Genomic DNA, 26,006 nt, shown 5'->3' with positions numbered 1-26,006 from the left:
TATCTTCACTTTCTTTATGTCTTCCTGACTAAGCTTAATCATTTTTAGCTTTTAATTTAAAGTGAGAGATGTGTGACTCTTTCTTTTCCTTGAACACATACAGGCTATTGTAAAGTTATTAATTGATCTAATTTTAATATTGTTATGTCTCAGGGAATAGGGAGGTCCAAGGAGAGGGAGAGACATTAGGGGAAGGCTGGTTGGTGGAGCAGCAAGAACACACAAAATTTGTCAGTGAAGTTTGCCATCTTATTTGAGCGCAATTAATTGTACCCCAAAACAATTACATAGTAACATCAAAGATCACTGATCTCAGATCACCATAATGGATATAATAATAATGAAAAACTTTAAAATATTATGCTCAATGCAGGGTTGCCACAAGGCTTCAATTTTTAAAAATCATAATGTCTGTGAGCATAATATCTGTGAAGCACAAGAAAGCAAAGAGCACTAAAACAAGGTACACCTGTATATATAAATATCCATGTAGTGCATATATGTATATTTATATAATTTATGTCTACCTGTCTCTATCTACCTCTCTATCTCTCTCTTTCTCTACCTGTCTACCTACCTATCCATCCACAGATCTATCTATCTTTTCACTCCTACTGGTGAGTATTCAGCTTTAAAATTAATTTTTCAATTTGTAGAACATACATACAAAATTGGTGAAAAGTAGAAGAATGTTAAACATTTTGGTTCCTTGTCATTCAATCTAGTTATTGCATAATCCAAGAACAAAAATACATTCTAAAGGGAATTGAAAGACGAGTGCAATATTACCTCATAAAAGAAATACTGACATTTTTGCTAAGTCTTAGACTTCAAAAATATTTCTACACTTAAGGTTTGAGCTGTCTCAGAAAACAACCTTTCAAAGCTTAACATTACTGTTCCAGAATCATATTTATTTGTTACATTAGCACTTTCATAATGTTATATTATCCTTGTAGTCATATTGTTTATCTCACAAATATTCTTAACATAAGACAGATCTTAATGCAATTTAACATGTAAATGTAGCTTAGTAGGGAATAGTTCAGCCTAATTGCTTTCCAAGCCCAATCAAGAAATTTAAGCTAGTAGAGAGCTGACAGTTTCAGAATGCAAAAGATTTGTCTTTACATATTTTAACTAATTAAACTTGTAATTATTCAGTACTTTTCTTCTTTAGGCATTTAAAAAAACACTTTTCAAGTCAATTTCCTGAAGTGTAGAGCAGTAAGTGATCATAAGCCACATTTCTCAAATAGAAAAAGTGAAGTGATAGCATTTATTGATGGTTTTCTTTCTGTATTATGTTTATATGAACATAGCTGAAAATTTCCAACAGACATTGTAAATGCTCCAAGGAATATGCATTCAATTATTTCCATCACACTTAGAAATTATTTCAAAATGGATATAACATTTTAAAATGAAACTATTAGAAAAGTATAAATTGTTAATGAATACAGGTGGGAATTCTTGCTAACATGAGTAGACATAACCTTATTTTGTCACAGGGATGTTTAGGGCAGTTACTGTTGGTCAAAGCTTATCATGTGTCTGACACTGATATTAGGCTGTGTTTTTTTTGATTGGAGAAGTTGAAGGGAAATATGATACATATTAGAACAACATTGATCTCTAGGACTCAGGTTGCTTAGAGATGACAAATTTAAAAGCATTTCACAAATTAAGAAGGAGAATGGAGGCTTCTCAAGCATGAATTAATACAAATTGTAGTTTTCTTATAACATGTTTTGTAGCTGATATGGTTTGGCTATGTCCCCACCCAAATCTCATTTTGAACTATAGTTCCCATAATCCCCACGTATCACATAAGGAACCCAGTGGGAGACAATCGAATCATGGTGGTGGTTACCTCCATGCTGTTCTTTTGTTCAGAGTTCCTTCTCACAAGATCTGATGGTTTTATAAGGGGCTTTTCCCACCCTTCACTCTGCTTCTCCTTCTGCCATGATTGTAAGTTTCCTGAGGCTTCCTCAGCCCTGAGGAGTTGTGAATCAGTTAAACCTCTTTCCTTCATAAATTACCCAGTCTTGGGCATGTTTTTTTGTTTTGTTTTGTTTTTGTTTTTTTGACAGTCTTGCTCTGTCACCAAGCTGGAGTACAGTGGCACAATCTTTGCTCACTATAACCTCTTCCTCCTGGGTTCAAGCAATTCTTCTGCCTCAGCCTCCCAAATAACTGGGACTATAGGTGCATGCTACTATGTCCAGCTAATTTTTGTATTTTTAGTAGAGACAGTTTCACCATGTTGGCCAGGATAATCTTGATCTTTTGACCTCATGATCCACCCGCCTCAGCCTCCCAAAGTGCTGGGATTACAGGCCTGAGCCACTGTGTCCAGCCCAGGTATGCCTTTATTACCAGTTTGAGAATGGACTAATACAGTAGCTATTCTTTTATACAGGAAGAAGTCTTTATCTGATTCTAAATCATAGATAAACTATAGGCTCTTGCTCCAATTCAATGTAACTCGCTACTCTGCTCACTATATTGATGAGTGAAATATTTCTATATGTGCATGAAATATTTCCCCCTTTAAAATTGGCTGAATAAAAATAATTATCAAAATAAACATAGTACCCTATATTCTAGTAGCAAAGTAAGCAAGTATTTCAAGCAGAGGAAGCCTTCATAGGTGGTATTATTAGGCCTATTTTGACAGAGACCATAGAAGATAAAAATATTTTCTCACCTATACAGGAGGTTTCATAGTGTCAAGTACATCAATAGAACAATTATAAGTAAATTTTGAATAGTTCTTTTGCTCTAATGTGATGACATTGCTTATAATCTTCCATTACAATTGCTTAGTATCTGATTTGCTAGATGAGCTTCAAAAGAAACAGAATAAAGGAAATAGGTACAAAAAGAAAGGGAGTAATGGTGAGTGTTAGATTAGAAATGTGTTTTACCTAACTCCAATTTTCTGTAGTTAGGGAAAGTTTACTTTTAATAACATTGATTGAAAAGTTAGTAAAAATTATTACAGGATTGCAAACATACATGTATTTTATTTTAAGAGAGGTCAGACATAAATTTCTCTAGTTTTTCTTTAGGCAATTATAAGTTACATCTCCATCTCACTTTTTAGAATAGCAGTCTTATTTAAATCATTATAATTGGAGAGGAAATTATTTTCTGACAAAAGAGAACACTAATAGTCCTTGAGATATTGTGTTGCTTATGTATATTAGAGATAGTGAAAACAAATCTAGCCTATTGGAAAGTGAATACAGACATATGAATCCACTGTTCTCCTTTCCTAATAATAATCACTCCATATAATGTTCTTTGGAATATTATTAAACTACTATTCATTTTTAATTAGTAAGGTCAAATCTTTATCCCTTAATAATTAAGTAAAACTATCCTTAAGTTATATTAATTAAAATAAGTCCTGACACTGATTAATTCATTTCAGTTGTACTTAACACTACATCCTTATTTAGTATGGCCTTTGAACATTTCCAAAGCACCATGTTTACATGATATTCAAACACATTTCATGCATTTTAACTCAGCTGGTTTTTCAGAAAATTAAGTCTAACTTATTTTTCAGTATTAAGAACATTCTTTATAAGGAAAACAGTTTATCTTGACATAGATAGTTCACATTTTAAATAGCTCTTCTTCTATTAATCAGTTAAGATTGCCTTCTTTTCATTTTCCTGCTTCTAATTTTTCTCTTCTCTCTTATTTTCTACTTCCCTTCCCTGCCTTTTCTTCCTCCCTTCCTCCCCCTCCCTTCTCTTTCTTGACATTTTCCTCCTTTTTCTGTTTCATCTTATTCAGTTACCAAAATAAACAAAAAATAACTGCATTTGTTGTCATTCAGACATAAACAAACAGTTAAGTGTGAGTTACTGTGCTAAACTAAACTGAAAAATAATGTAATCCAGTACCTATTTTTCTTAAACTAAAAATATTCTGAATATTTAAAGTAGTATTAAATATGAAATTTGACTAATAATGCATGCTAAATGAGAGATAGAAAGAAGAAAAGGAAGAGGGATAAAGGAAGTGATAAACTTGGTTCTTATTAAATGTTTTATTGAACAAATGCTTTAATCACCAGCAGTGAGACTTATACTACATTAGGTTTAGGTGGAAATTTGAAAAACTAGCTCTTAATCCTAAGAAGTGTGTCCCTTATTGGAATGGAAGACCGTAGAGAGTAACAATTAAAATTCTAAATAATATGTGTAAACTTGTAGATAACTGTGATAAATTATAAAGAAAAACTAAAATCTGGAAATTTAGAATACAAATTTCAAGTTGTAAATACAAATGATATGAAAGATGCTTTCTGAGAGTAATTCCATTGGGCTTTCACATCTCTCAAACATCTACTCTGTGCCAAGCATTGTGCTAAGCACAACACAGGTATATAATAAACACATCTGTCCAACATTATCTACAGTTCACAAATGATTCAATATAATTTGATAGAAATTAGGTTTTTGTTTAGCTAATTCAGCAAATAAATGTGCAGATGTTTTAGTTAAACAACTTTAAAACAAGACTTTTGACAAAAGATGTCTTACAATTTATAGATGATCCTCAATTTATGATGGAGTTACATCCTGATAATCCCATTGCAAAGTCAAAAAAAAAAACAGAAGTGGAAACTTCATGAATCAGAAACTGTATGTGTTGTGTGGACATTCAAAAAATGAAACTAGAACTTCAGACTACATTTAAAATAAGGTGAAATTTAGGAGAAGGGACAAATGGAGACATTGAAAAGGAGTTTAGTACAGGTCAGCAAGAGCACTTTGGCTAACCTGGGTCTAAGTAGCATGCACTGACAGGTGACATCAGATTACTCTTCACTCAGCAAGTCATGGAAAGAAGACTTCTCGATAGTTTTGCTTACTTTATTTATTTATTTATTTGAAATAGAGTCTTCATCTGTTGCCCAGGTTGGACTGTAATGATGCAATCTTGGTTCACTGCAACCTCTGCTTCCTGGTTCAAGTGATTCTTCTGCCTCAGCCTCCATTACAGCTGTGATTATAGGTGGGATTATATGCATGTGCCACCATGCCCAGCTAATTTTTGTATTTTTAGTAGAGGGTGTTTCACTATGTTGGCCAGGCTGGTCTCAAACTCCTGACCTCAAATGATCCACCCACCTCAGCCTCCCAAATTGCTGGTATTACAGGCATGAGCCACAGTGTCCAGGCTTACTTCAAATATTAACATTTGGAATAATAAACAGCTGGGTAAAATGGTAGTAAGTTGGTATATAATATAAAGTCAGGGTTTTAAAAAAATATTGATTCACAAATGAAAATATATTTGAAATATCAGTACAAAAATAATAAATATTCAGACAAAACAAACAATTAGAAAAACATTGGCAAGGAAAAATATTATGTTGTATTTTACAACTAGGTGATGTAATGGCTGAAGCCGAAGCAGGCTTTCTCATTACTTAGTAAACACCTAGATGACATAATTAAAATCTAGGCACTTCATATTAAGCAAAGAATAAATGTATTTAAGTGCAGATGGATCTGGATAATCAAACAGGAAAATGGGGGAAAAAATTACCTACTATACCTGTAGACAGGTAATGGTGATATCTACATGAGAGTAATTCAATAAAAAGTGCAATACCAGGGAGAGGAAATATTGGCCAAGAATACAGATGCAAGAAACATGAAATTTTAGGAAACAGCTGCTTGATGCACTCTAAAATGACTCAAGAGCATATGGTGACACCAAAAGTAGCACATGCAGAGGGAATTTTTTTTTAAGCTGGCTGATATAAATAAAAATATGGCATGCTTTATAAATTCATATAAATAAAAAGAAAAATTACTAGAACATGGACTTTAGCACAAAACAAATGATTTCAAATAAAGATATTAAAGATAATGAACTGTTTAATTTTTTCATCATTTTTGATAAACAATTAGATAAAAAAGTAAAAGCCTGAAAAAATTTCCATTACCCATAGATTACCTGCAAAATATTGAAGACTTCTTGGATCAAGGTGTTTAAAGACAATTTCTGACCAATCATTGCCTGACCACTAGTTTACACTGATCCAAGAACAACACCTCAAAGCCAAACTTCAACCCAAAAACAAGAAACAAAAAGCTGAGCAGACAGTTCAGTGTTGACTCATTGAGGAAAGAAAGACTCTGCAAAATCAGTCCTGACATAATGGAAAACAAATCATCAGGGAGACCACACCTGGGGATGGTGGTAGATAGAATCCAGAATTGCCATAATATGTATCTAAAATGCCCTGTTGCTAATCAAAAATAATGGGGCATGTCATAAAAGAGGAGTGTGTGACTGCATCTCAGAATAAATAAAAATGAACAAAGTCACTGAGACTTAGAGAACATGATTGAGAATATCGTATAAATATCATGGAAGTTCCAAAAGATTAAGAGAGGGAGAGAGAAAGAGGGAAAACAATTTGAAGAAATGTTGGCCAAAAATCGTACACATTTAATGAAAATATTAAACACAAACATGTATCATAGATACAAATGGATTGAAAGTATAAGGATAGAAAATATACACTATAAAAAGAGTAATAATAAAATAATTGGAGTTGCTATATCAAACAAAATACATTTTAAGACAAAAATGACACTAAATAAAACGACACTAAATAAAAGACAAAAATAGCATGTAAAAAAATTTACATACATTGTAAATCATAGATACAAATAGATTGAAAATATAAGGATAGAAAATATACACCATAAAAAGAGTAATAATAAAATAACTGGAGTTGATATATCAAACAAAATATACTTTAAGACAAAAACAACACTAATAAAAACAGTTATAATAATAAATAAGGCTAATTTGTGAAAAATATGTAAGACTTTTAAGTAAGTACCCAACTAAATAGTGTAGCCCCAAAGTGTATCTCACAAAGTAATAAAACTTAAGGAAGTAATAGGCAATTTAACAATAATAGAGATTTTAATACACATATCAATAAAAAAATTAATGAGCAGGTATATAGTAGACTTGAAGAACCTTATCAACCAGCTTTACAGAACTGACATCTATAGTAAATTCTATCCACGACATCAGAAAACATATTTATCAAGTAAACTTGAAACTTTTTTGGAATAGAGAAAATATGCAAGGTCATAAAATACAAAAATATATCTCAAAGGATTAAAATCATGCAAAATGTTTTGCAACGACAATAGAATCTAATTGGAAATAAACAATATAAATTTGGCAATCTACATAGATTTGGAAATTAAACACCACTTTTCTCCATAACCCATGTGATATGGTCGGCTGTTTTCCAACCTGAAATCTCATCGTGAATTGTAATACCCATAATCTCCAGGTGTCAAGGGAGAGACCAGGTGGAGGTAATTGAGTTATGGGGACAGTTTTCCCCATGCTGTTTTCCTGATAGTGAGTTCTCGTGAGATCCGATGGGTTTATAAGTGGTAGTTTCTCCTGACGCCATGTAAAGAATGTGACTTGCTTCTCCTTTGCCTTCGCCATAATTATGTTTCCTGAGGCCACCCCAGCCATGAAGAACTGAGAGTCAATTAAACCTCTTTTTTTTTTTTTAATAAGTTACCTAGCCTTGGGCAGTTCTTTGTAGCAGTGTTGATGGTAGCCATGGGTGATCTGGGGCGGGGAGGCACGAGCAGTGGTGGCAGGAGTGGCTGTGGAAGTGGCAGTGGCAGCAGTGGGTCCCCTTGTGTCCCATGCCCCCAAGGTGGCCCACTGTGTTGCCCCCATTCTTGTGGGCCAGGCCCTGAACCTCCATCGCTCTGGACGCTGCCCCCACCCCCACCCGCCTAGCTGCTCTTGCCCGCCCCTGCTGCTGAGAGGGTGTCAGGAGGGAGCGGCCAGTCCCTGGGGCTTGCCCCTGAGACTCCGCAGAGCACACAGCCCTGGGGGGTGCCACAGTGGGGCCAGGCTAAGTCGCCTGCCCGCAGGAGAGCACCAAAGTCAGGCAGAGAGGGGCCCTGAGGTGGACCTGGGTCCAGGGCAGTGCCCTGCTTGCACATTGGGCACAGGGGCCAGGCCTGGGGCAGGTAGTTGGGGCTGTGCTTTATGGGCCAAAGGCAGGAAATGGGAGCAGCGCCCACTCTGGGGATCTATGGGCACTGCTCCCACCTCTTTGGGTACTGCTTTGGGACACCCTGCTTCCTATGCTTTTAGGGGAGGCTTTGTGTGGGATGTCCTGGGTCCACATCCCTGGGGTCTTCCCTGCATTGGGTGACCACTGAGGCCAACATTCCCAATGCCTGGGCTTGGGACCCATGATCCACACCTGGAAGCACACCCACAGGAAGTGCCACAAGACAGGCAAGGGGCAGCCCTGGGCTGCCTCTCAGCACAAGGGCCCATGGGGCCAGCTTGTGGTGACATTGCTCCTGCTCAAAACACTGGCCAGGGCCCAGCAAGGACCTGGAGCCTCTACACCAGGCTGCAAGGGGGCAAGGCCAGGGCTGCACACTCCGCAGAGCCAGCCAGAGCGGGGTATAAGCAGGAAGCCTCCCCCTTCTGAGCTGTCAGAATGGGAGCTGTCCAAGTGCAGCTGCAGCTGCGCTGTCGCCACCTCAGACCCAGGCATTTCTGCACTCTAGGGGGCCCAGGAAGGTCCTTCTGTACCCGCAGGAATGGGGGTGTCTGCTCCTGCTGCCTGCCTTCTCCCCATTCCTGGCGCCCACTCTGATCTTGGAGCAGGTTTGGGCTGAGCTTGGGCACTGTCATAACTTGGCCAAGAGTGCAAACGCTCTGGGTAGCGCTGACACTCAAGCCCCTTGCCACTTTGGCCCATTCTGTACTGGGCACCACCAACAAAAGTGGGGTGGAAGCTGAGTGGGAGGGATGAGTGCAGTTCAGTGCTGGCATGTAAGTGCCCCTTGGTGTGAACAGCCTTGGTGTGGGCAGCCTTGGTGCCGTAGACAGCAGCAGGAGGTCAACAGGCTGCTGGGCAAAAGGGGGTGGGTCCCTGGTCAGGCCCCACCTGCCGGCCAGAGAGGGCCTGAAGGCTGCTGCAGTCCAAGCTGACAGTCATGGGATCCACAGTGGGAATTTGTGGTGCCTTCTCTTGGTTCACCCTACAGCCACCCATGGACCAATTGGCATGCACTTCCTACCCTCTGAGACCCATAAAAACCCAGGCTCAGCCAAAGCAGGGGACAGAGAAACAACAGGACTACCAGCTGCAGAGAGGAGCTTCTGAGCTTCTATGCTGAGAACTGCAGAGATGATGGGATGACCTAATACAGAGAGGAGCTTCCCAATCCTGGGTTTCTTCTCTGCAAGGAGCTAAACACTCATGGGGACACCCTGGCTGCAGAAAGGAGCTACCCACTCAGGGTCACCTCTGAGTTGTTCTGTCACTCTGTAAAGCTCTTCTTCACCTTGCTCATCCTCCAGTTGTCTGCATACTTTATTCTTCCTGGTTGCAGGACAAGAACTCAAGATCCGCCTGATGACACGGCTAATAAAGCTGTAGCACAAATAGGGCTGAAATATGCCCCTTGCTCACCTCATTGCAAGTGAAGAGAAGTAGGGAAAAAATGTGGCCCTTCAGGGAGCCCAGACCTGGGAGCTTCCCAAGTCAAGGCTATAACTCCCTCTGTGGGGCCCTGTGATTCTTAGCACCTCCAAGCTTCTGGGGACCATTACATTCCCCAGTGCCAGCTAGGGAAGCTGTTTGTAGTGTGCCTGGTCCAGCTACAGTCTTGCAGAGAGGTGGGCACCCATGACAGCACTTGGAGCTGCCCACCAGGCAGGAGCAGCTGGCATGTCTGACTGCACAGTGGCTGGATCCCAGGCTCTATCACACACTCCTCACACTCCATGCCTGACTCGCAGTCTCCCTTGGAGGCGTGGGATCCAGACTGGTAGTGTGAACTTAGTGCAGTCTGCCACTGGGCAGAATGAGCCTAGTGGATCTGAGCAAAACTTGGGCAAAGGCATCACCAGCCACAGATTTCTGGCCAGAAAAGTGACACCCCAAAGATCGCTTAACAATATGAGAATCAACTCATATACCAGGGTCTAAAGAAGAAATTCTAAACGAAATTATGAAATATTATAAAATACTTTGAGATGATCACAAAGTACAACATAGCAAGATTCAGGAGATACAGCTAAATCAGGCATGGAAGAAAAATTGATAGCTTTAAATGCCTCCATTAAAAAAGAGAAAAGATCTCAATGAGTAGACAGCATATGCTTCCACCTCAAGAAACTAGAAAGAAAAAAAGGAGAAAGCTAATTTTAAAAAAGCAGCAAATGGCAGAAGATAAGATAATTAGAGCAGAAATTAAAGAAATATAAAGCAGAGAAAATTACATCAGAGATGAAAGAGAAACACCACTGTCAATGTCAAAATTTCAAAAAAATAGAAATTTTAATGAATATAAACAGCTTTATGCCAACAAATTGGGCAACTTAAGCCAAATAGATAAAATTCTAGAAACACATTACCAAAACTGACTGAAGAAGAAATAGGAAACCTAACTAAATGTATGAAAAAAATAAAATTCATGAGTAATTTAAACACTCCCCGCAAAGAAAATCTTAAATAGAGATAGCTTTACTGGTGATTTCTATCAAATATTTAAAGAAATACATATCATTCCCAATTATATAATGTGTTAAGAATTTTGCACTGTTAGAATTACAAACATAAAAACTATTACTGCTATTAAGGTAAATGATTTTGGAAACAGGAGATCACTGATGCCTTTTATTTGAAATGAAGTAGAAGCCAGATTAATGAATTTTAAAACCATGATTCGGTGTATTCAGATAATTCAGACTATTTTTAAAAACCATTTCTTCAGAGAACAGAAGTAAATGGATATAGTCTTTAACTTTCAGTATTTCTCTCTAGCAAACTGTAAATGGTAACATTTCATTAACACCAAATATTTACCTTTGTAGAAGAGAATTTTGCAATCCAAAAATGATTAATAACCCCTGACATAGAAATGAAACATTTTTTGTAATAAAATTTTAGATATTATTCAGAGAAGAAATTGCCTTTTTTTCTGTAAACTTACTGAAAATTCACAACCATTGCACAAATTCCTCTGATTATTTGTTGTTACTATTGGTAATCACAGAAGGACTATTTTGTCATGCAATTCTTGAAGAAATTTATAGGAGTGGTAATTTACTAGTAATTTTCCTCCCACTGTTTTCCCCACGGATTTATGTGGTTATGGAATTCTCTGGAAACGAAAGAAAAATTATGACTATCACCATCTTAAAACTTCATATCTAATGTCTTTGAATATAAATTATACTTTCCAAATAAAGCTATCATCATTCATCATTATAAAATTTACATTCAGTAAGCGATGTCAAGATGACTTTTTTTTTTTTTTTTTTGCCAATGGAAAATAAATCTGTATAATAAGAATAACCAAAAACGAAGAAGAAAATTATTGGCATTTGAAATGTACTTTTGCTGCTCAATGAAATAAAATAAATCATTAACATGATATTATTTAGTTAAACTTCTATAAACTCTTGGTAATCATTGATTTTAAAAACATTGTTTTTCTTTTGAAATTGACTTGGCTTACGTTTCACTGATGTGATGATTTTGATATAACACTTTCTGAATATTGCTCTATGCTAATAAATTCTCCAGAGAAAAGATACCATTTCATCAAATAAATTTTGCAATTTTAGAAACAGCCACATCTTGCCAATCTGTTGAGAGTATCTGTATATTTAATTACCCTGCACCTGTGTAAAATGATTGTTTAAGCGGTTTGTATTCTGAGTGAGTTACAGAGTCTGCTGGCCTTATATTGATGTTACTTTCATTTATTTATGTACTAAACCTATCTAAAACATTGGCCTCATAATGAGGAGCATTAGACACAAAATTCCTACCACATATACCAAGTGGTATATAAGCCAAGTGTGAAAAAGCAGAGTGTGGGTGTTTAATACACTTTATGTTAGAAATCTTATTCTCTATTTATTAGGTTGGTGCAAAACTAATTGCAGGCTTTGCCATGAAAAGAAAACAAACTGCAAAGCCTGCAATTAGTTTTACAGCAATCTAATAAAAGTTAATAAAAATGTAATAACCCTATGATCAAGTCAAAAATCATCAACTGCATAACAAAACAATCATACAAATTAATGCATATTTGTATAGTACTGGAAAAAATCACAAATAATCTACCAGCCCTATCAATATATTTTTTGCAATAGCTATCAGTATTACAAGCCCTGGACAAATTGCTTCTGTTGGCGAAGTTTTCTTTACGCTTAACTTCATCTCCCTGCCTTTGGGGGAAATTAAGAGGGAGGGAATTCCAATGATCAATTTCCCTTTTTCACTCCAAATATTTATTATGTTTTATTTATTCTTAGAGTTCATCAAATTATTACAAATAACAATATGATTCCATTATCCTGCAGAAACTCTTATCTTCTCTCTTTAGTCTTAAAAATGATAGTCTGTTAACCATCAGGATATGTAATAGATCTGAAAATATCGATGTGGCACCTTGGAGGTCAACTGGTTTGAATTCAACTTTTGATAACAAATTAAATTTTAGCTCAACCCACATTCCACATAGACAGACAACCTGGCAGCATCCCTTTTAATGTCTCAGGAAATTCTTGGAAAAATTTGTTGGTCCAAGAGACAAAGTGTGTGGTGTCAAGGTGTCTCTAAGACCTTATATTTACCGATTGCTGCTGTTTCTTTTCATTCTCTTACCATCATCCAAAGCCTTCTTTGTTTCCTTTCTCTTTTTAGTTGCTCTATATATGAAAGTTTAAAATAAAGTCTATGTGGCAGAATATTACTTATGATATATATACAGTGATATGGTGGTGGCAGTGAAGGCAGATTACATAATAGCTAGGATGACAATGCCAAAATGAATGTTATACATCTCTATAATTATATAGAAATATATGACCACATAACTGTCATATATTTCTTATAAGCCCACTTTCTCAGCAGTCCCCAAAAGCCTGTGTGTATGTTGCTCAGAACCACCTTCCAATCTGTACTTTCTTTATACTCTTTTCTGGACGATTTGTCACCATCAGCACATTCTTACTCATTTCTTATTCAGAGCTTTTAGCTCTTAATTTGTGCAGAGGTTTCTGCTTATCCCCATTGATTCCTCTTCATACTTTGTCCGTTGTTCAGTTTGCAGTAACTATAACATTTTTCTTACTCTGATATAAATATCTAAAATGAGTTTTTGTTTGTTGTGTTATGGTAATGATAATTTGAAATAAGGTACAAAAAAAATCAAGTGATGATTATGGAGAGCTTTGAAGATTTTGACTCTCTTATGAACTGACAGGGGTGTCAAATATAATAATGTATCTAATTATACCAAGAAACTCAAAACCCAATATTTGCTAATTACATGAAACTAAAAGCTCTTAGAGAATCAATTTCCAATAGAAAATTTCCCTCAATGGCATACTTTTGTCAGCACCTGGCACCTGAAAGACAGGAGTTGAAAAAAATGAGATAAGAGGAAGTTTGAAATTAACTAATGTTATTTTGCTTTAATATACGGCTTAGTGCTGATTTTAATTAGTAAAGAAGCTTGTAGACAGATTAGAGAATTTCTATAGTGTGTTAGTTTTCTGTTGTCCTTAACATTACCACAAATTCAGCAGGTTAAAACAATACAAAACTAGTTTTATCTTTGTGACTCTAGCACCTCTGCATTTCATATATTCTTTTAACTATTTTGAATTGGTTCACTAGTTTTACACATGAATATGTTAACCATAACACTTGTGTGCATTGATATAATTCAAAGTTGGAACTTGTATAATTTCATTTGTCCTAATTTTCAGGTAATAAAAAAAATTGTGTTTACGAGCACTGATATGTAATAAAGAACAAGACTGAGTTACTTAAAAAAAATTACAACTATTCTCTCCCTACCACTATTGTGAGTACTCATCTGAACACAAATACATAGATTAGGTGCATATGAACAAAGAACTCTGGAAGAATATAACAAATACTCGATGTTTTATGACATCAAAGGCAAAGCTCTATCAGTGCTCATTTCCCTACTTCTGGTTTCGCTGCATTTTGTATTGAAATCCACTGGACCGCACCTGCAGGCTGAAGAGAGCCTAATTTCTGAGCTGATAATCATAATAATCAAATAATTAAAAAGCTGTTTATTAATTTTTTACCACTTATGTGGTGTGCACAATGATTATCTTACCTGAGCCTTAAAGCAATCCTTTAATATGGGTTATTAATGTTTTAATAAATATAAAACAACCCTTTGTATGTATTATCTTCATTTTACTGATGCAACAATAAGACATAGAAAGGTTACTTGATAACCAATTCACTCAGCAAGGGGTTTATCCTAGTTTTTGGTGAATTGCAATAGGCCATTTCTGCTGAGTTCCCATTTGGTCCTTGAAGAACCTTCACTGAACCTGGATAACTAAAAACACATAAAAATTTTCTCCTTTCAACTTCTCTTCTTTTGTAGGTTATATTCTAAGAACTAAGAACTAAGTAGGACATTCAATTTAAGATGATGGGCTTTGTAGTCAGATGGAGAGCTTCAAATCTTAGCTTTATCATTTTCTGGATTTGAAATCATGGGCAAGTTTGTCAAACCCTCTTAGTTTTGGATTGCCCTTCTGCAAAATGAGGACAACAAAATCTATCTGATGTTTTAAGCAAGAGTAAATAAGATTCTATATATTAAGAGAATAGAGTACATCTGGTACAAAAAAAAAAAAACTGTGGTTTGACCAATTTATCTAGTGAGTAATCCTAAACCCCTTCTAATATTAAAATATTTCTCTGAACTTCCTGATTTTACCACCCTCCAAATGAAGTTGGTGGTCTTATTTCTCTATCTCATTCCCAGGACAGCACAAAGTAACTTGCCTTGTCATGAAACCTCCTAGGAACAAACACATTTCCAAAGTTTGTGTGCCTTGGGATCTTACTCCCCAAAACCTCACTTTCAGCCATATTTTTCACTAGCATGACGGATGGGCTCTAAAAGGTTTTCTGACCATTACTTGAATTAGTATGAAGACAGTGATGTCCCCGAGAAGCTCAAGAGTGGATTCTGCATTTTTTTTGCAATTGTGCATTCAGTAACATCATCTTGATAGCTTGAAATCAGCCTTGGAAGAAGCTTATTATTGTAAGAATCAGCAAATACTACAAATCAAGTTTTAGTTTTGTCATCTTTTGTTTTCTTAAAAAAAAATGAAATGACTGCCTTGTTAGCTCACTCTTAATTAAAACTAGAATGCCCTATAAATCAGTACCACTCAAATTGTGATCCATGGACTCATGCCTGTCACTGAACTATATGCTACTCTTCTACCTCGGAATAAGAACAATAATTGAGTGTGAGCATTTGGAAACATTTAGAGCATTTTGAAATTGCCATTACATTAATATGCATAATTAAATTTTGGTAATTAATTTCTGTTCAATTTTACAAATGCTTACGTCTGTAATAGATTACAAAAATATGCCATTTAATACATTGTATTGTAAAAAAAATGCCTATTAATCCATTGTATACAGTGTATATAGCACTGCGCTTAAGTAGTCCCCCACTCCTTGGCATGTCTATAACCAGATCACTTTCACCTATGTTTGCCTTGCAGTGGAAGCTAGAGCTTCTCCAATCCCTTGCTTGCTTCATCTTCTCACTGTTTAGAGACCAAATGATTGATGTCTGAGCCAACTCAAATTACTGCAGTGGATTTTAGTAAGCTCATTTATTTCTCTGTTCTATGAATTCCCTTTTACTGGGAACTCATTTTTTTTATGAGGCCAAGAAGAATGTTTCTCTGATGTAGAAAACTATCTAAGAATCAAAAGAAAGACTGGCATGGATAGAAGGAAGAGAAAGTGCTGTTGGCAAATGTGGCCAGAAGTAATTCTGCAATGAAAAGCTTTGCGGATCTTCAATACTTGCTTGGAAGTTCTGGTGCAAAATATCTTTATTTTTAAACACAAGCTTGTTTTGAAAGCCATAATTTACTTCAGAACTTTGGCACTGATTGCCAGTACTTCAAATAACCTACCGAGTATTTTATAGTTTGTATTTCCCCTAGTCTAAACTTGTACTAAAAAAAAAAAAACTTCAGTGTTATTTGAAAAGTCAGAAACCAGAAATGGAGGAAAAACCTTAGGCCAAAGTCTTGGTATACTTATCTTCTGTACATTCCATCTGACTCTATTACTGTCAATTTTAACCTCTGGCTAAATTCAGTGGATCTGTTTATATTTAGCAACTGTCCAAACAGCCGATCTGCACCCTGTCGTCCCCTTGTCACCTTACCCTGACTCCTCGCTATATCACCCTGGCAAAGGAAATGAGTATTTAATTAGGCTTTATTATGTGCTACCTAGTTTATATTTAGTATTATATTTAACATTCACACTTATAAATTAAGAATATTTCTAAAACTGGCCTAATTGCACCATAGAACTGATGTTTATGGTTTCTTTTGAATAAACGTAGAAATAAACCCTCCAAGTCTTGAAATTTGAGAGCTAAGTTTGTCTTATCTGAGCTCCTTTCTCAGGAAACCAGCGATCAGGACTCTCAGGTAGTATCAAGGAACTGAACTTTACCAGATCACCACATCTGGACAATCAGATGCCAGACTTTCACCCATCATGACTGCCTAATCAACCACCAGCTTCCTGTTGACAACTTCTTTTCTTTACTCCTTCCTAATTCCTATTTTTCCACACATGGTTACATTTCTTCCTTGCCATGTAAACCCCAAATTTCAGTCAGTAGAGGAGGTGGATTTGAGACAAATCTCCCATCTTCTCAGCTGTGGAACCAGGTGAAAGCCTTCTTTCCTGGCAATACTCATTGTCTCAGTGATTGGCAAGACCTAGCCAAACCCCTGGCATTTTGGTAACAGATTTTGGTTCTTGGATCTGGAATGCATTGCTTGTGACTCTGCTGTCTGCCGCAGGCTGGAGGAGTTTAAAAGCCTTTCTAAGAAGTTGCCTATCCTTTTAATACTGGAGGTGGGTTTCTTTAAGCCTGCAGGTCCCTCTCTTTGACCCTGCCACTGCTGGCCCCAACCACATGCCTGATTGCCTAGGAAGAACAGCCTTTGAAATTTGACATCTGCTTCTGGGTAGTTGGTGAATGTCCTCTGTGGGCCCAGACAGCAGGACCTGCTTTTCTCTGCATAGGAAACTTTTCAATACATTTCTGTTTGCAGGTTGAACAAGCCCACCTGACAGAGAGGGAAGCCCACTGACTGTTTTCAATTTGGTCACTCTTGGGGGCTATTTAGTAATTGTGTGTGTTTCTGAGCAAGTGAGTGTCTTTTGTGGGTAGTAGACAACAGGATCTGCTCCCCTCAACTTGGGACATTCTGAAGAATTTTGGTGTGCAAGTTCATCAAGCTCACCCCATGAAAAGAGGAAGCACTTCCACTGCTTCAGTTTGGACACTTTTGGGGTTTATTGGTGGCTGAAGTAGTTGGATTGTATTTTGGTGATTGTTCATTTGTATATGTCAATATAGCCATGGAAAATAAGAATTTGATAAACTGATAATCTTATGTAACACTGTTTGGCCTCATATCTTTGAATCTGGATAAGTTGGGCCTCTCCATGGGCCTCATTTTGCTGCTGAATGGGAAAGCAAGATGGAGTTTTGTATATCCAGGCTTTTATGCTGTTGTTCAAAGCAAAGTCAGGCTTGATTAATACATGATATTCTCCTATGTTTTTTTTGGCTCCAGTCTTCCTTGGAGTGTGGAGAGATTTAGCCTTTAAAAATCAAAATGCCATAGACACTGCTTTACCCAAAATTTTGGTTCACAGCCTTCATTGGATTACCTATCAGGGCAAAAGAAGTTTAGTTATGTGAACATGTTCATAAACCAGTGAGTTTGTATTGGTATCTAGGGGCTAGAGTTCCATGGTAAAAGTTATTGAATTTTGTTTGTATGTATGGACACATGTTTAGATGTGTTTACATGTATGTATATTTATTGTTTAATATGTGTGTTTACCAAATTGGCTTATAAATAAAAGAGCCTTCTTAAATTAAGTCCAAGCACTTTTCAAGTTCATGTGACATAAGTAAATCTTTAACAAAAAAGCTAGCTTTAAAAGTATTGGCAAAATAAAAACTTAAATGCCATTGGAATTGTCAGCATATATATTTACATTGGTTTTATATTTGTCTCTGCTAGATATTTTGAGGTGTCAGAGTTTGGCACAGATGATTACAAATCTGTAAACCCAGCCAATACCAAAATGATCTTTTTTTGTGTTTCTTTTTTTGAATAAATAAGACTACTTTAATGTTGTTTATTTAATGAAAACAACTACGTCTTCTGAGTTATTAGTGAAAATACCCATGTATTTAAATTTAAAATTCGTACTAAGATGAACACTTGATATTCACAGGTTACAAAATAAACACTTTGTATGAACAAGGTACAAACCAACAAGGAAATGACTAGTTTGTTCTAATATCTTAGTTCTCAAAAATAATCTAGATAACCTGTTTAAAAAATGAAAGAATCGGGTACATGTAAATGAAATAACTTATAGGTTTACTTTCTGTATAATTTTAAATTTAAAATTATTTTTGAGGCCCATTTGGTGTCTGGGTCATTTCTAATTAATAAAGGGTCATGATATCAGGAAATATGTTTCTAAAAATTGTGGAACATTCTCATTTATAAAATACTAATATCTGCTAACTTGGCATTTCTTGCTTATTGGGTTTTCACTAAATTTAATACTAACAGTAAGATTTCTAGTTAGTATATAATTCTGTATATAAAATATGCCACAAAAGATGTGTTCTTACTAACAAAAGCATAATTTTGTCTAATTCAGCAGTTATCTAAAGGTTGATTCAAATTGTGGACTATGATAAATTTTTGTTCTAAGATAAAATAACTGATTATTTAAAAAATTAGGACAAAATAGGAAGTCCAAGCATGTCATATATAGTTTTTTTTTTCTTGTTTCTCTTTGTGTCTATCTTCAAGCACATACAGAGAAAATGAAAAATTGAAAAAGTTTAGGTAATAAAATATTCTTTAAAACACAATAAAAATTGGAGAAATTTGACTAATTAATATTGTTCATAGTTAAGGCTCTTAGTATTCATGAAGTTAAAATAAAAAATATTATACAAATTACATTTGCAATTTGGCAATCATTTTTTAACATAGGTAAGCATGAAAACAGATTTAGCATGGAGTTAAATCTCACAAAGATGCTTGCATTGCTTTGTTTCACACTATATTTGCTATTCAGCATAGATACATGTATTAAAGAACCTATCGCTCACATGTCTGAAATAGGTATCTTAATTGCACAAAATGTATAATGATACTAGTGGACTTAAAGACATTATCTTGCACATCAGGAAAAAAATATCCATCCTGTGTATGTGTGTGCGTGCATGTGTGTGTGTCTTTTAACATGGAGTTTCTCTCTTTTTGCTCAGGTTGGAATGCAATGGCATGATCTCAGCTCACCAGAACCTCCGCCTCCAAAGTTCAAGCAATTCTTCTGCCTCAGCCTCCCTAGTAGCTGGGATTACCTCCCAAAGTGCTGGGATTTCAGGCATGAGCTACAGCACCTGGCCTCGTGTGTGTGTGTGTGTGTGTGTGTGTGTGTGTGTGAGCTGATTTCTCGTTTATTTGTTTTTTGCTTCTAATTTTCATTTATTTAATGTTTGTTCTCCTTTGGGTTTTATTTATATATACATATATAAAATCATTGATTTTTTTTTTTTTTTTTTAGTTTCTAATGGAAGGCTTGTATTTGGTTTTATGATTAGTCATTTTGTTCCCTACGCATTTCCAACAATTCATAACTTACTGTATTTACCAAAAATTCCTAAGTTACCTTGGTCAAGCGATTTAAAACTGGATTGATTTTGCTTATCTCTTATCTACAGAGCTGTAAGTTTTCTGGCATAAAAATAAAGCACTTACTGTACAGAAATAGTACATTATGTATATTTTTATTTAGAAAAGTAGGTAACAGTAGATATGTTTAAGTGGTATTTATTTCCAAGGTAATTCAATTCATCAATAATTTGAGTTGGCTTCAGATCTTTTCCTTCATGTTATGAATTATAACTGTGATGTGGGTATTATACTTTAATATTCAGGAAAGATTCACCTTGTCCTTATGGAAATTATGTTGATTAGGACTTCTCTCAAACTACTTTAGTTATGTCTACCATTGTTAAAATAAGTTGACATTCACTTGGATTAAGTGGCAGTAAAATATAAATAAGTAAACCAAGATGTTCTAGTGATTTTTTAAACCAAGCTTTCATCAAATATGAGATATTCTCATGATTTTTTTGGACCCAAGCCTTCTATCACTGTTGGGTTTTCATGTGTGTATTTGAAAACATGTGTTGCACTGGTTTAAAGATTTTAGTGGTGAAAGTTACCTAATCAGCTATCAGTACTGTATCTGGAAACCAATCTTGGAAATGTGTGACAATACTCTATTAAAATAGCTGAACAGAAATTACTGTGTTGTTCTTACTTTGCCCTTATATACTATTGAAATGAAAGGAGATTATTTATCCTCCTACTGAACTTCCAAAGCTGATATTTGCATTTACTATTTTTTTGATGGAGAGAAGTTAATGATCTTACTTTGATAAGTTTGCCACAGAACCTATCACTTTTTTTATGCTTTTGGTCATAGTTCTGTAACTATGCAAGAAGTAACCTAACCACTTTAATACAATGATTTGAAGTGCTGCGACTGGATATCAAATGACAGTATTTTAATTTGTGGCAGTGTTGGAGAGAATGATCAGACTTTCTGCAGTAAAAATGGCCTATAAACTAATCCTTATGCTGTTAAGTTACAAGGCTTTGACTCCTAGGTTTGAAAAAGGTACCAACTCCTGATAAATCTTGAACATTAATATAAGATCAAAGCCTTGTCTTCATGTAATATTGGGGTTCAGGGGTTCAGGGTGCCCTCAGCTCCCCTGAGAGGATGTTTCTCCAGGTTCTTGGTCTCCTGTCTTCTCAAGAATGAGAGAGGTGACCACGGCACAGTGCACAGTAAATGCTAAACTCAGAAGTGTTTGTAGAAAGTGATTTACTTAAAGAGAGACAGAAACAGGAGAAGGAGAGAGAGAGAAGCAGCTAACTCTGATGCTGAGTGAGAAACTCCAGAAAGATGGAATCCAGGAGAGGAAAGCAGCTTCCACACTGAGTGGAAGGGATTAGAGAGAGATGGAGTTTAGGAGGAGAAGACAGGCGTCCACGAGAGAGTGTGGAAGGGGACTCCAGAAGGGAAATCCAGGAGAGAGAAAAACAGCTTCCATAAGAGTGTTCGTGGAAGGGGATCCAAACATGGAGTCAGAAGGGCTGTGGAAGAAGGGGACTTTTAACCTGAGAGGAACCCCCATCTTCTCTAAGACCTAGGCAAATGAAAGGAGTTCCTTAGAACTTCTGCTGGAGTGATTGACTCTTAGTTTCTTCCTGCACCCGTGAAATTCAAACATAAACGGTTAAATCTCCCAGATGGAGAGAGATGGGATGGGGGCATGGCTCCAGGAAATTCTTGTGCTTAAAACTATGCCCCCTTGTGGACCCAGAAAGAGAACACATTCCCTCATTGAGACATGGGAGAAAGTGATAGTAAAAATGAACCTGCTTTCATGAGACGTAAGGCCATAAATGAAAACTATTCAATCCCTCTAGGCTCAGGGACCATTGCAGAAGAGGTGGGTGCATGAAGTTGTAAAGACTGATTTTGAGGGATAAAATTAGTTTAGAATAATGTCCCAAGCACACTCATTTAAGGCCGGCATCTGGGCACCTGTGTCAGAATAACAGCATTCTTAGAGCATTAGCCTTCTCTTTAATAGAAAATTACAGAAATATTAAAGGTTGTGGAAATTTTACTTTATGGTGAAACTACTTTAAAATGTGAGGGAGTGTTTGCTTTTCTTTGGATTATATTTAAATATATATATTGTTAATGTATGTCCCAGGATTATATGTGATTCCTGAAATTCTCATATGTATTAATATATGTTGTCAGTAATAATTATAATTATTATGTTAAATGTTTGTATGCCACAGAAGTAACCAAATTTCCTTGTCAATTGTGTTAGTCCTAAGACTTTTATCATCCACAATTGTTTTGTATTGATTCTTTTCAAAAAGCAACTTATAAGCAGCTATAGTCCAAGACTTTCTTCTTTGGGGGGAGTTCATGAAAAGGACTTTTGAATGCAGGTTTCTCATAACTTTGGAGATTGTGTCATTCGACTATAGAGAAAGCTTCCAGGACTCAAATTAAAATGCCAATGTGTTTACAAAGATTGTGAGCCCAATATGAAGCAGAGCAGTGTTTGATTGCATGGACTGAACTAATGGAGGGCAGAAATAATTTTTTATAGCTTTTTTTTTTGAAACAATGCTGAGTCTGGTTTGTTTTTCAGAGACTGTAGAACATTTTCTTTTGAGTTATTTATAGCCTTTAACAACTGAGGAGAATATGCTCTTGTTAGCAGAATTTTAGGCATATTTCTTTCTCTCTGCAAGATTTATCCAGAATTCAGAAAGTATTTGTGAATATTCTTAATTCATGAAACTATGATTGTTTGCATAAGTTCAGTAAAATTCTGTTTTCTTTTAAAACAAGACACAGTTGAAAAAAATGGTTATTTTCCCTGGGCTTTGGCTGAAATAGTGTCTTTCCAGATATAAGCAGATGGCTTTGAGAAATTGATATTAACTTTATAGAGCCAATGAGAACCCCTTAGGACCGGCCTGGCACTTTGTCTACATAATTCCTTTGCAGGGTTCCTTGTCTGTGGTTAGTGGAGAGCATCACTTTCTGACAGGGCCAAGGAATCTCGAGTTGTTGGGGCCTGAAGAGAATAATTCATCCAATTCATAAAGGTATCATCTGCAGGTACAGATGGATACTTGCCTGGGCTCAAGATACCTGTGGAGGTCAAGTCTGAGATTCCTTGTGAAAGGTTCCAGCAAAGCCAATTTAGGAGAGCCTATCTGGACAATGATTATTACAGAACTTTCTGTGGGTAATCAGGCCAACTATAGGGGAATGAAAGCTTATTTTGCAGGCAGATTGGTCCTGCTATGATTTATCTTTGGTGGAAGTTGGGGGCTGGGGAGATATTTTGTGTTTTAGAAGAAAATTATAGTATAAGATTAATGTCTGATTGCTTATTGCCCATATTTACCCGAGTTATGTAGAGCTAGCCACACTCCTTATCCTAACATGAGGCAGATGAAAACATTGATGACCAAATCCTCCATGATTCAGGAATTGACAAATAGAAAGGGGGTGCACTGAAACCAGCTCAATTGTCCCATGGTACTAATATTTATGGTCTCCTTTGAATAAATATAGAAATAGATTACCAGTCTTGAAACTTGAGAAAGTTATATTTGTCTTATCTGAGTTTCTTTCTCAGGAAACCAACTACCAGGCCTCTCAATATCAAGGAACTAAAATTTACCAGATCACCACACCTGGACAATAAGATGCAGACCCATCATCCATCATGACTGCCTAATCTAACTACCTGCATACTGTTGACCAAACTCTCTTCCTTACTCCTCCTTAATTCCTGCTCTCTAACACATGGATTCATTTCTTCTCTGTCATATAAACTACCAATTTCAGTTAGTTATGGAATGGATTTTAGACTAATCTCTCATCTCCTTGGCTGCAGCACCCGATTAAAGCTGTCTTCTGTGGCAATACTTGTCTCAGTGATTGGCTTTCTGTGTGGTGAGCAGCTGGACTTAGACCAAAACCCTGGTGTTTCCGTAACATTGCTAGCTTTGATGTATAGTCAACACATCTTAAATGTGAAGAGATTATTGAGTAATTTATTGTGTAATAAACAACAAAACTAGGATTAAATAAAACTCTCTTGGATTCCACAGACGATGTGTATTCATTACGTGACTTTGTACTGCTTATCAATTATTCAAGCCACTTAATCAACAACTTCCAGTTTCCAAACATTGTCTCATACACAAGTTGGCCTTAGGTTTATGAATCATTTGCTGTGGGAGTTCAGTAAGGGTGGTGGAATAAAAAGAGAAAAATGTTAGAGAAAGATATAGAATATAGTCACAAACCTTCTTGGAAGGCCGAGAAGTTTGCATAGCTTCAGTAGAAGTTTTGCCTGAAGGCACCCTGCCCCTTTACCTTTAGTAGATAAGAAAAGCAAATAGCTAGAAAATGTGGGGGAGTTTATCTGGATAACTTGATTACTCATGTGGTCCTATAAACAAACCTTTGGTCATTCCAGATGGCTCTCTCGGGGGGAGGTCAACCAGGGATATTACCTGCTGATGGTGTTTGCTTTAGGCCTCCGAACCTGTCCTTTAATCTGTACACACTAGTGGTGTTGACTCAGCCTCTGCTGTTAAATCTATGCTGAATAAAATGCCTGAAGGGGCAGCTGGTAGAGGCTGGAGGCTGCTATCTCTTTACAGCAGTCTCCTTGGGTGTCTTTCAGTGGCCTGGACATCCCAGCCCACTCATACACTGAATATTGCATCTGAGTGAATTTATTTATCTGTCATTGAGTCAGAGTCTACAGGACAGACCCCCACAGGTGGTGAACCCAACAGTGGTGCCTCATGTGAAGAAACTCCACAGGTGATGACCTCGACAATGGTATCCCATGTGAAGAAACTTGGCAGGTAAAGAGGACCTCAAGGGATCATCACTGTGAAGGGAGCATGACGGACCCCCAGAAAAAGAAAGTGAAGAAGGCCAGGTGGTCAAATTAGTAAAACCATGAGTCAGTACGTCATTGGTACCCACTTAAGATTACAAAGTTTGCAGGGGATTGTTCAGGCTGAGGTTTCATCCTGGGACAATAGTTATCAGCTCAACAGAAACAATATATAAAAGTATTGAAATAGCTGCTAAAAGCCAGTGGAGCCTCAGTTTCACAGGCTCAATTAAAGGACCTAATGTGAACTGTTATTTCTCAAAGCCTGTGGTTCCCAGAAGAAGGCATGCTAGACGTAGAGCTGTGGCAACAAGTGAGGAGAAATCTTAAACAGCATCATGCACAAGGGCAACAGGTCCCAGTAACATTATTACTGGGCCAAGATAACACAGAGGAAATGGAGGTTTGGCCTGAGCCAGCTCCTCCAACAGATCGGAAAAAAGAGACACACTACAGATGTAGGACCTTGTCTTAAACAAGCAGCATTAGATGGGGAGCTCTTAGCCTTCCCTGTACTACAAGATATACAAGGCAATCAGGTACATAAAAAGATAAGGAGAAGCATTAGAGGTGGAAGCTGCATGGCCAAGTGAGCAGTGAGCAGAAGGAAAGGCTCCAAAGCAAGAAAGCTTGCAAACCTGGAGCCAGTAAATGCTCCCAGAAACTGCCTGTGCAGTGGGGACAGCGACAAGGAGTCAGACCCAGCATGCTGGAACTAGTCTGCTAGGGAGGAGCAGGAGGAGCACTCTCAAAATTCCACTCAGCTAGGAGCAGGGCTGGTAGGGATTATTGTCCCAGTACCCGCATCACTGCCCTCTGGCTCCGCAGGTGGCCCACAGCAAAATTTCACGTTACACCCTAGATTATAATTCTCTGCTAAAATATAAGTAAAACTTAAAAATATGTAAGATCCCTTTCATATAAAGGTCACTCGTTTTCCTCCCCTGCTGCTAACATATCTCTCTTAAAATGCAAATTAAGTAAAAAAGTAGCCTCTGAAGGGAGAGAAATTACAGAGAGCCCATGAACTAGCTGGGGCTAATTTACAGTCTATGGGACCTCTTCAGCAGAGGTTCCCTTCTCTCCTGGAGATTCCTCAAAATTGGCCTATAATCATTATTGACTTAAATGACTGTTTTTATACAACTCCTCTAGCAGAACAGGACAGAGAAAAATTAGCGATTTTCATTTTATAAATGATATTCTATTAGCAGCCCTAACAGAGCCAATACTTTT

The sequence above is a fragment of the Sapajus apella genome, unplaced genomic scaffold (genome assembly GCF_009761245.1).
Source record: "Sapajus apella isolate SASKATOON/1434 unplaced genomic scaffold, GSC_monkey_1.0 scaffold6, whole genome shotgun sequence".
Classification (NCBI taxonomy): Eukaryota; Metazoa; Chordata; class Mammalia; order Primates; family Cebidae; genus Sapajus; species Sapajus apella.
Note: the sequence above shows the minus strand (reverse complement) of the source record.